Raw genomic sequence first — 10125 nt, forward strand, 5'->3', positions numbered from 1 at the left:
GAACAAAACTACAAAATAATTGCAATCATATCAATAATGATAATAGGATTTATATAGTGTTTTAAAGTTTGCAATGTAATTTTATAATATCTCATTTGGTTTTCCAAATAACATTTTGAGATAGTTGCCATCATTATACTTATTTTTCTAGATGAGGAAACTGAGACTGAGCAAGGTGAAGTCATTTTTCCCAGGGTCACAAAACTCCTCTGTGTACATCAGATTTGGACCTCTAAGTCTGTACATTCATTAATCTGTTAGTATAATATTTTTTGCAAATATTTGTTGTTTTATTTTTGTTTTTTTCTTACAGTCTTATCTCCTTGAACATAACACAGTTCCTTGGGTGGGAAGGACTCCTCCTGAAGCATCACAAGGAGGGGGAGGAGGCTCCATCAACAGGCAATGTCTTAGGAGTCTCCAGATGCCTTCCAAAGATTTGTTCTACCATCTGGTGGTCACTAAATAATGTTACAACCTGAAAACTCCAAGAGAATGAAGCCAGTTGTTTTTCATGGGCTTCTGCTGTCATCTAGTGGTTCTTATATGAAATTGCAACTAAGAATACTGCTTTTGTTGCTTCAGCTAGTCAAGTTTGTTGATTATTTCACTTTGCACTGACAAAGAAATCTGGTTCTACACCCCTTCCCTCAAATATCTTGCAAAGGGCATGGTTTTAAATTTCTCCATTTTATTTTGGACTCCACATTCCTTCCTTTTAGGAAGAGGATCTAGTTATCAACCCTGTCTTTTTTTTTTTCAAAACTATTTTCTCTCTTCTTCCTCTGCTATGCTTTATCTTTCTCCTTCTCTTTTAACTACTCAACCATATGCTCTATCCAAGACCTCAGATTTAATTCCTTAAGAATTTACTGCTGTTTATATAAAGGGGTTAGTTAGTGGGAGTGATAGTAATGGAAAGTCATCTAATATAACCTCCCACCCAGTGCAATAATCTGTTTCAGAGCAGAGAGTCTGAATCTGTGCTTCAAGATCATTGAAACAATTACATGGTTTCTTTAGCATTGAGCTACATAAACTTCAATGGGGAAAAGTACATCACTATTCTTACTAACTTCTAACTAAAACTTGACATTTCCTTCAGTGATTTAATAACATTATTCTGAGAAGTCCAGAATGCCAAAAAAACGTTAAGCTCTAGGGCAATTTCAAACAAAAATCCGGTCTGCTTGATTACTCAGATCAATAGGCTGCTCACTATCCTGTGCAACTCTTTTTTTTGACAAGAGTTGTTAAAAATACTATAAAATTCCAAAGGATTTATGATTTCATTCATGTTGATCTGTCTTGCAATGAAGTTCACAGATTATCTAAACCTAATCATTCTATATGTCTCCTCTGTATTCTGTCAAAAGTTCACACAGAATGTCCACCCAATGTTTTGGGATCCTTTCTTCTATTCTTTGACTTTTCAAGGCTTAGCACAGTATTTGTTACATAGTAAACAAATATGTGATAAAGGCTTGCTGACAGACCATATATTTAAGATGAGAGCTAGGGGGCACGGTGGATAGAGTGCTGGCCCTGGAGTAAGAAGGACCTGAGTTCAAATACACATTCAGATGGTTATTGTGTGATCTTGAGGAAATCACCTACCATTTATCAACTGTGAAAAACAAAACAAAAACAAACCTCAAACTGTCTTCAATTATAAAATGGGAATAATAATATCACCTACTTCTTAGGATCAATATGAAGATTAAATGAGATATTTGTAAGTAGTTAGTATGCAGTTTGACTCCTAATAGGAATTTGATAAATATTTATTACAACCCTTCTCTTGTACATTTAAGTTTTACCCTCTGTGCAAGACTTTGCACTGCCTTCATTCAATTTAGTCTTGTTAAATTTGGCTTTAAGTCTAACCTTTTGTAGAATCTTGAGGTCTTGATTCTGGACCACACCATACTCTCTGTCCATGACAGGCTCATGTCAATCACAAATGTGACAACCATGTGTCTTCATTTAAGACTGATAAAAATGGTATATAATAGTTGAGTTGAGAATGAAGATTTTATACACACCCCTAGAGATTTTCTTCATGTTATCATGGATATATTACATTAATTCTTTTTAATCTGGCTTGTTGTTTAACCAGCCCTGAATCCATTTAACTGCATTTTCATCTAGTCCACTCTTAACCAACTTGTCTACAAGGATTGTGCAAGACATTTTCTTTAAAGGCTTTACTGAAGTGCAGAGATATGTCTAATTCCAGGCATTCTCCTGACCTATCAAATCTAGTGATGTTATCCAAAAAAAGGAAATAATTGTAAAAAAGATATCCCCTGACAGTTATCTACTCCAGCTCAGGGCAAGTATCCTAAGGCTAGAAGAGAGCCAAGTAGGAGAAATGAACATGTTCACGATATATAATATAGAGAGTTTGAGACCATCTAGAAGAGGATGAAAACTAAGGATGGCCTAGACTTGGGATGAGTAAAAAACAAGAAGAAAATTAGGGAAGGAAAATAAGAACTAAGGGTTAGAGCATGTAGAAGGGAAAGTAGAGGACTGGAACAAAGGGAGCATGTTGGAAGCTAGTGAAATGAATTAAGATTGCAGGAAAGGATTAGCACCCAAAGGAAAGGAATAAGGGAAGAGTGTATTGGGTAGAGATTTGTAGTAAGATGTTAAGAACTAAAGGAAAACCCCTAGGGCCTGAGGTTGAGGAAAATAAGGTGATAAGGAGAAGAGTATAAAATTGGGCTAGGAGAAGGGAAATAGGGAAGAATTGGGGGATTAAGGAAAGGAACTGGTATTTGAATTGTTTTTTCCCTTGAACTTTCTGACTTAATTGTCTCTATAGTGCAAAAGGCCACTGTGATACCCTGACCCAGGGTAGTCATCCCATTGTAACAAAGAAGTCAAAAGACAATGGGAAAGAAGCTTTGCAAAACAACCAATAAATCCAAAGGATCTGATAATATATGCAACAACCCACACCCATTGTCTTTGGTCTCTTCAATGAAGAGAGGAAAGAATATTTTCTTAACTCTTTTCTGGGGAAAGACGTCATTATAATTGCACAACATTAAATTATATTGTGTCCTTCTATTTATGTTGTTAAAGTTTTTGCATAGATTGTTTTCCTAGTTCTGCTTACTTCATTTTGAATTAGTTCCTATAAAAGTCTTCCCGTGCTTCTTTGAATTCTTCATTTTGATTATTTTTTAATTTTACAACAATATTCTGCTGTCATGTACAATGTTTTATTTAGCTGTTCCCTAGATTGCTAGATATGCACTTATTTCACAAGTAGATCTATCATAGTTTGAACCATCAGTAAATGGAGAGAACAAATAGACTGTCTGAAAGGTCTTGAATAGGTATATGCATATATATGATTATGCATATTCTAATGCATAAAACACATATGTATATATCTATACATGCATACATTTATGCATCATACAAGTACAAACATACATAGACATCTCTTTGCTTCACTACTACAAAAATTGTTATAATTATTTTTATAGTATGAATAGGAACTTCCCCACCACCACCTTTAACTGATGTGGCATGTATTTAAAGCAGCAGGATTCCTGGGGGAGGCAGCTAAGTAGTAACTCTGGGTTTGGAGTCAGGAATACTCATCTTCCTGAGTTCAAATTTGAGCTCAGACAACTAACTAGATGTATGATACTGGACAAGTCAGTTAACTCTGTTTCCCTCAGTTTCCACATCTGTAAAATGAGCTGAAGAAAGGAAATGGCAAACCACTCCAGTATCTTTGCTGAGAAAACCCCAAATGGGGTCACGAAGAGTCAGACATGAATAAATTAGCAACAACAACAAAAGTTTCTAGGTCAAAGGCATAGTCATTTTCATCACTTTTAATATTGCAATTCCTGGGCTAGTCACTTAACTACAATTGCCTCCAAAATCATCAAAATTAAAATAAAAATGCAATTCCAAATTTGATTGCACAATAATAGTTTACACTTTTACAACTTTACCATTAGTATATTAGTGTGCCTATCTTCCTGTAGCCTTTCTAATATTGACTATTTCCATCTTCTGATAATTTTATCAGTTTGGTGAGTATGAAACAAAACTTCAGTATTTTACCCTTTTAATATAGGGATAAATCTCACCAAATAAGACTGAAGTCATCTCATTCATTCTATTTATATGTACTTCTGACTGATGCTAATTCCACCTTCCCCTTCCTCCCCAATGAATTCTCCTCCTTTCATTTCTCCCTGCCCTCCCACCCACCCAATACACACTTGATGAAATAGGTGCAACTTGTTTTCAGTGCTTTCAAAACTTCTCCATTTAATGCTTCCTAATAAATTGATGGTGTCCCCAGTGCCCACCACCTCAGTACCCTATCCAGTCACCATCCTTCAAAACTATGTTTCCTGCTGACAGCAGAAGCATCCAGAAATCATCCTCCGAGCCTCACTGAACACCGAGGCGCAGACCCTAGGGATGATTGACAGTGAAAGGAACAGGCAGGTACTGAGCAAAATGGACTAAAATCAGTCTCTGGAAAAAACATGAGAACTGGAAATTGCAAACAACAGGAAAACAAAGAGCATTTCAAATGGGGCTTAATCCAGTGTTTCTAGGTTTTCACAGGCTACTGCTTGGCCCCACACTAAGGACTGTATTCCTTGAGATTAATCAGAAATGTGGTCATATACTAGTGTGAAAATGAAGAATAGGGAGGAAGGGGTCAGACAACCTAGGACTGAATCCTGGCTCTGCCACTTACTCCCTGTGTGAACAAAGCATTCGTCCCTCTCTGACCTACTGTCCGATGCCTTAGTATCTTTTTTTTATAAAATAACTATACTGTCTAGATGACCTCTAAAGGTACTTCCAGCTCTAAAACCAGGAGTCTGATAATTCTTATGAAGTAGGTGTGAACAAAGAATAATAACTGATAGTGTGATAGACTTGGGAAAATTTAGCCAGTTGAAGTTGAAAACATGTTTTCTGTCATATATGCCCTAACAGAGAGGGAAAATCATACCTATGCCTCACTAATCACGAATAATGCAAACCTTCCAAAGCCTCTTCATCAACAGAATTTTTAAGTATTCAGATAGCCTCAGAATGAGCGATACATATGGCTTTGGATGTCACATTTTAAGAGGAACTTTGGTAAATTAAAGAGTGTTTAGAGAAGGAGGGATTTGGAGACAATGTCATAATAGTTTGATTTGGTAATTGTCCATTCTTGAAGAGGACCAAAATGACATAACCATGTCATAAGCAAGGTACAGTGGGTCAGATTGTGGTTTATAAGACTAAAATGAGGTATATATGCCCCTTCACAGATTAGGTACAAAATATTCATGTGAATATTTGGGTGGATTTTCTAAATTTGTGCTTGTTCTGTTTCCTTTGAGCTATTTCAATTCTGCTTTGCTCATAAAACACAGCACCTTCTCTGAAAAGGACATACCATGCTCAGTGGTCTTGTGGCAGTGTCTCCAATGTCATGCAATCAATTCCAAAGTTCTTAAAAAGACCTTGAGAGTGTTCTTGTATTGCTTTTTCTGACCACCATATGATCATCTGCCCTACGTGAGTTCTCCATAAAATAGTCTTTTTGGCAAACATACATTTGGCATTTAAACAACATGGTCAGCAGAGTTGTGCTCCCTGCAGTAGAATTTGAATGATTGGCAGTTTAGTTCAAGAAAGGACCTCAGTGTCTGTTATCTTATCCTGCCAGGTGATCTTCAGAATCTTCCTAAGACAATTTAAATGGATGTGATCCAGTTTCCTTTTGTGGTGCTGGTAGATTGTCCAAGTTTCACAGGCTCACAGCAATGAGGCCAACACAATAGCTCTGTGGGTCTTTAGTTTGGTAGTTATTCAAATACCTATTCTCTCACACACTGTCCTCTAGAATCTCCCAGAAAAAGCCTCTCTAAAGTAGTGCTGTCATCATTTTAAGAAACTAAGCTTTTACTTTCTGTAAAAAAGATTTTGGGGGTGACCATGTGAAAGAGACCAGACTTAGTCTACATGACTCAGACAGAACTGAGGCCAAGAGGATAAATAATTACAGTAATAATGATGTTGACAATGTAATAATAGTTAATAGTTTATAAAGCATTTATATAACACTTTAAGGTTTTCAAAGTACTTAAAAAGATTATTTCACTTAATCTTTACAACTCTGGGAAATAGGTGATTTAATTATTCTTATTTTACAGATGAAAAAACTGGGGCAGATAGAGGTTAAGTGACTTGCCCAGAGTTCATAGAAAGTAGGTATCCAAGGATAGATTTTTAACTCAGATCTTACTCCCAGTCCAGAACTCTATCCACCAAGCCACCTAGCTGAGACAAGTTGGATATTTATATAAAGAAAGACTTGGCAACAATCAGAATTGTGCAGCAGTGACTTAAACTATCCCTTGAAATAATGACTTCTTCATCATTGAAAGAGTGCAAGAATGGGATGAATGATCATATCTCAGTGATGTTCCAAACAAAATTTCAGAATAAATGGTCTGAAATTCCTTTTAACTCTTAGATTCAATAAAAATGTTCTTGATGTCAAAAACTACTTCATGAATGCAAATTAAAACAACAATGAGGTATCATCTCACACCTATCAGATTGACCAAGATGAAAAAAAGGGAAAGTGATCAGTATTGGAGAGGTTGTGGGAGGATTGTGATACTGATGCATTTCTGGTGGAGTTGTGAACAGATCCAACTTTTCTGGAGAGCAATATGGAATTATGTCCAAAGAGTAACAAAACTGTTCATATCTTTTGACCCAGCAATTCCAATTCTAGGTGTATATCCAGATGAAATTACAAAAAGGACAAAGTCTTACATGTTCCAAAATATTCATAAGCAGCTCTTTTTGTAATGGCAAAGAATTGGAAATTGAGTTGATGCCCATCCATTGGGGAATGGCTAAATGAGTTATGGTACATGAATACTATGGAATACTATTATTCTATAAGAAAGCATAAATAGTATGACTCTAGAGAAGCATGGAATGACTTATACAATCTGATGCTGAGTGAAGAGAATAGAACCAAGAGAACAATATACACATCAACAACAACATTGTGAGATGAACAATCTTGATGTAAGCAGCTCCTCTCAGCAGGCCAGAGAGCTAGGCAACTCTTGTAGACTGGCTGTGGACTATATTATCCCCATCCAGAGGAAGAAAAATAAAACAAAACAAAACACACACAAAAAACCAAACAAACCCTCAGAATCTGATGAACACTTTATTAAAATTATCTCTTAATCTTAATTCCTCATGCCAAAAATTACTAATCTGTAAATGTGTTTATTAAAATATGTATATACATGCTAACCTGATTGTCCACTGCTGAGGGGGGGGAAGGGTGGAAGGAAATTTTGTAACTTAAAAGTATACATGTGCATATGGATGAAAATAAATTGATTGGTTAAAAAACTATTTCATGAACTCCTATGTAAATGAGAGCCAACTGTGTACTAAGAATATTTATCCCACCCCATCTCCACATTCTCTTTCAACTCTTTTGGATCCTCCCTGTTTCCCATTAGATAATCAACACCTTATTATTCTTGTGGTGGGTAAGAGCATGGTGATAATGAGTTCATAAGCTTTAAAATTCATAGATTTTTACCCTTAGTATATCTCAAAATGTACTTGATCACATGGAGAACAAATAAGTGTGGATGGGTAGTAACAATGCAGTTCCACTGAGAGGAATAATTCAGTCTTCCAGTTTTGCAATAGTAAGTCAGCTATGTCCCCTCTTTGAGCATAAAGGACATTTCATTTATTCATCAGAATAAATGTCACTTGCCCTGTAGCTTTGACATCTAGTGATTAACCCCATGAAGACTGCCCAACAACCCTGTTTAAACAATCTTACTTCCTAGTGGCATCAGCTCAGAATGAAGTCCTTCTCTCTCTCCTACCCTGAAATTGTCCTCTATGAACATAGCTTCATTTTTCTAATCCTAAACAAGTTTCAGTCCATGAGGTTATAAAATTATTATTCCTTCTGGAATCTGGCACCATAAAATGACTCTATTTGGATATCTGGACTATATAAGAAAATATACTCATTATGGATGATTATAATAAATATAGTTAGTGTTCACAGACTGCTAAACCCTATCATTGTCAGCATTAACCATGAATGACTTGGGTAGGGATGGAGGAGATATGTATAAGATTGAATGTTGAAAAAAATTTCACTAGCATGAAACTAGGAAGCAAAAATCTGTTTGTTCTATCCTCTGTGTTGTATTCTGATAATTGATTTGGGGTGCTTATATATTCTAGGGTATTTTCCCATTATTTTTTCTCCCAGTAGCATAAAATAATTCACAGAATCAAAGAATCAGAGAAATGAAAGAGGCCTTAGAACATGAAATGTCAAAACTAAAACAGATCTTATATCAAAGAAAGTTAAAGATTGAAAGGACCCCAGAGCAAAGAATGATAGAGCTAAGAAGAATCATGGAACATGGAATAACAGAGCTAGAAGATAACTGAAAAGTGATCATGACTAATATGGAAATGATTTACATGATTGTACATGTATAACCATATCAGATTGCTTACCATCTCAGGGATAAGGGAGGGAAGAGAGAATTTGGAATTCAAAGCTTAAAAAATAATGAATGCTGAAAATTATTTTTGCATGTAATTGGGGGGAAAATAATGTATTATTTTTTAAAATGAGAGATGATTTCATAACTGAAGAGAGAAAATCCAAAACCAGAAAAATAGTTAAAATACAGATTGTCAGAACAAAAATGAATATTAAAGATAATCTCATTCCCATTCACCCACTTGAAGAGACCATCTAAGGAAAACTTCCATCTTGCTTTGTAGTAATCATCCTGCTTCTCAATTCATGTCAATTTCTTAATCACTTTGCAAGCTATAAAAATACAAGCCTACAAAGTGTTTTAAATTATTGTTATTTTGGAATCTGGAGACAATGATTAGTTGTCCAAATTTATCTCACAAACAAATGAATAGTTTTAGTTTTTGGTGCAAAATACTTTATTTTGTCTAAAGGATTAAATGCATTAAAACTGACGAATATGCTGTGATCATGTTTTTTTTTAGCAAAGCTGCAATAATCAGACATTTACAACTAATAAATCAGTCCTCTAATTCCTCTGCAATGAGGCTTTGAAATATAATCTGTCATTTTGGATTTATAGAATATGACTTTTCATAATTATAATTCGCAGACACACATTACTACTTATAATTAAGTTCACTTTAAAAAATATGAAGCATTTTTATGGATTATCTGTTCATATTGTGTCCTAATGGTAAAATTAATGTATAATCTGTTGAATAAATTTAGTTCATTCTTGGATAGAAAACACATACTCACTATTGATCAAAAGCTGGAAAAAGAGATAAGGAGAACAAAATGTGTATTATGTATTAGAAAAAGATCCAAACAAAGCCAGAGTGGATTCAATCACACTCCCCCACCACCAAAAAAAATAAGAGAGATGGCTTAGCAGCATGAAAAAGGAAATGAGAATGTTTGAACTAGTTGAAAAGACACAAAAATATTAAATTACAGACATATTAGAAAGTGGTCAAAAAGTGACTCTGCTTATGACAATGGAAAGGATTCAATTAATTGCCTTTTCAACTAAGCAGTGAAGGTAGACATTAAAGAGAGAGAAGACAGATTTGAGACCCTGGATTGACCAGGTACAAAAATAACCCCCATTTTCAAAGTCCTTTAAAATCATGCAGAATTTTGATCTGAACAACTCTTTCAGTGAGGTAGAGCAAGATTACTGTCCCCATTTTATAGATGAGGGAGCTGAGGTTCAGAAAGATTAAATTAGTAAATCAAGTATTTATTAAACATCAACTGGGTTAGGCGCTCAGAAATACAAATAATGAAGCAGTCTCTTATAAGAATCTGATATTAGAGTGACAATAATTAAACACCTATCACATAAACCTAAGTGAATAATCTCACATCTATGAAAAATGTTGATACAATATTGTTCAGTCATTCAATCCATATTTGACCCTTTGTGACCCCATGGTCCCCAGTACACCTAGCCCCTCTATCATCCATTATCTCTCAAAGACTGTCCAAGTTCATGTTCATTGATTCCATGA

The sequence above is a fragment of the Macrotis lagotis genome, chromosome 1 (assembly GCF_037893015.1).
Source record: "Macrotis lagotis isolate mMagLag1 chromosome 1, bilby.v1.9.chrom.fasta, whole genome shotgun sequence".
Lineage (NCBI taxonomy): Eukaryota > Metazoa > Chordata > Mammalia > Peramelemorphia > Peramelidae > Macrotis > Macrotis lagotis.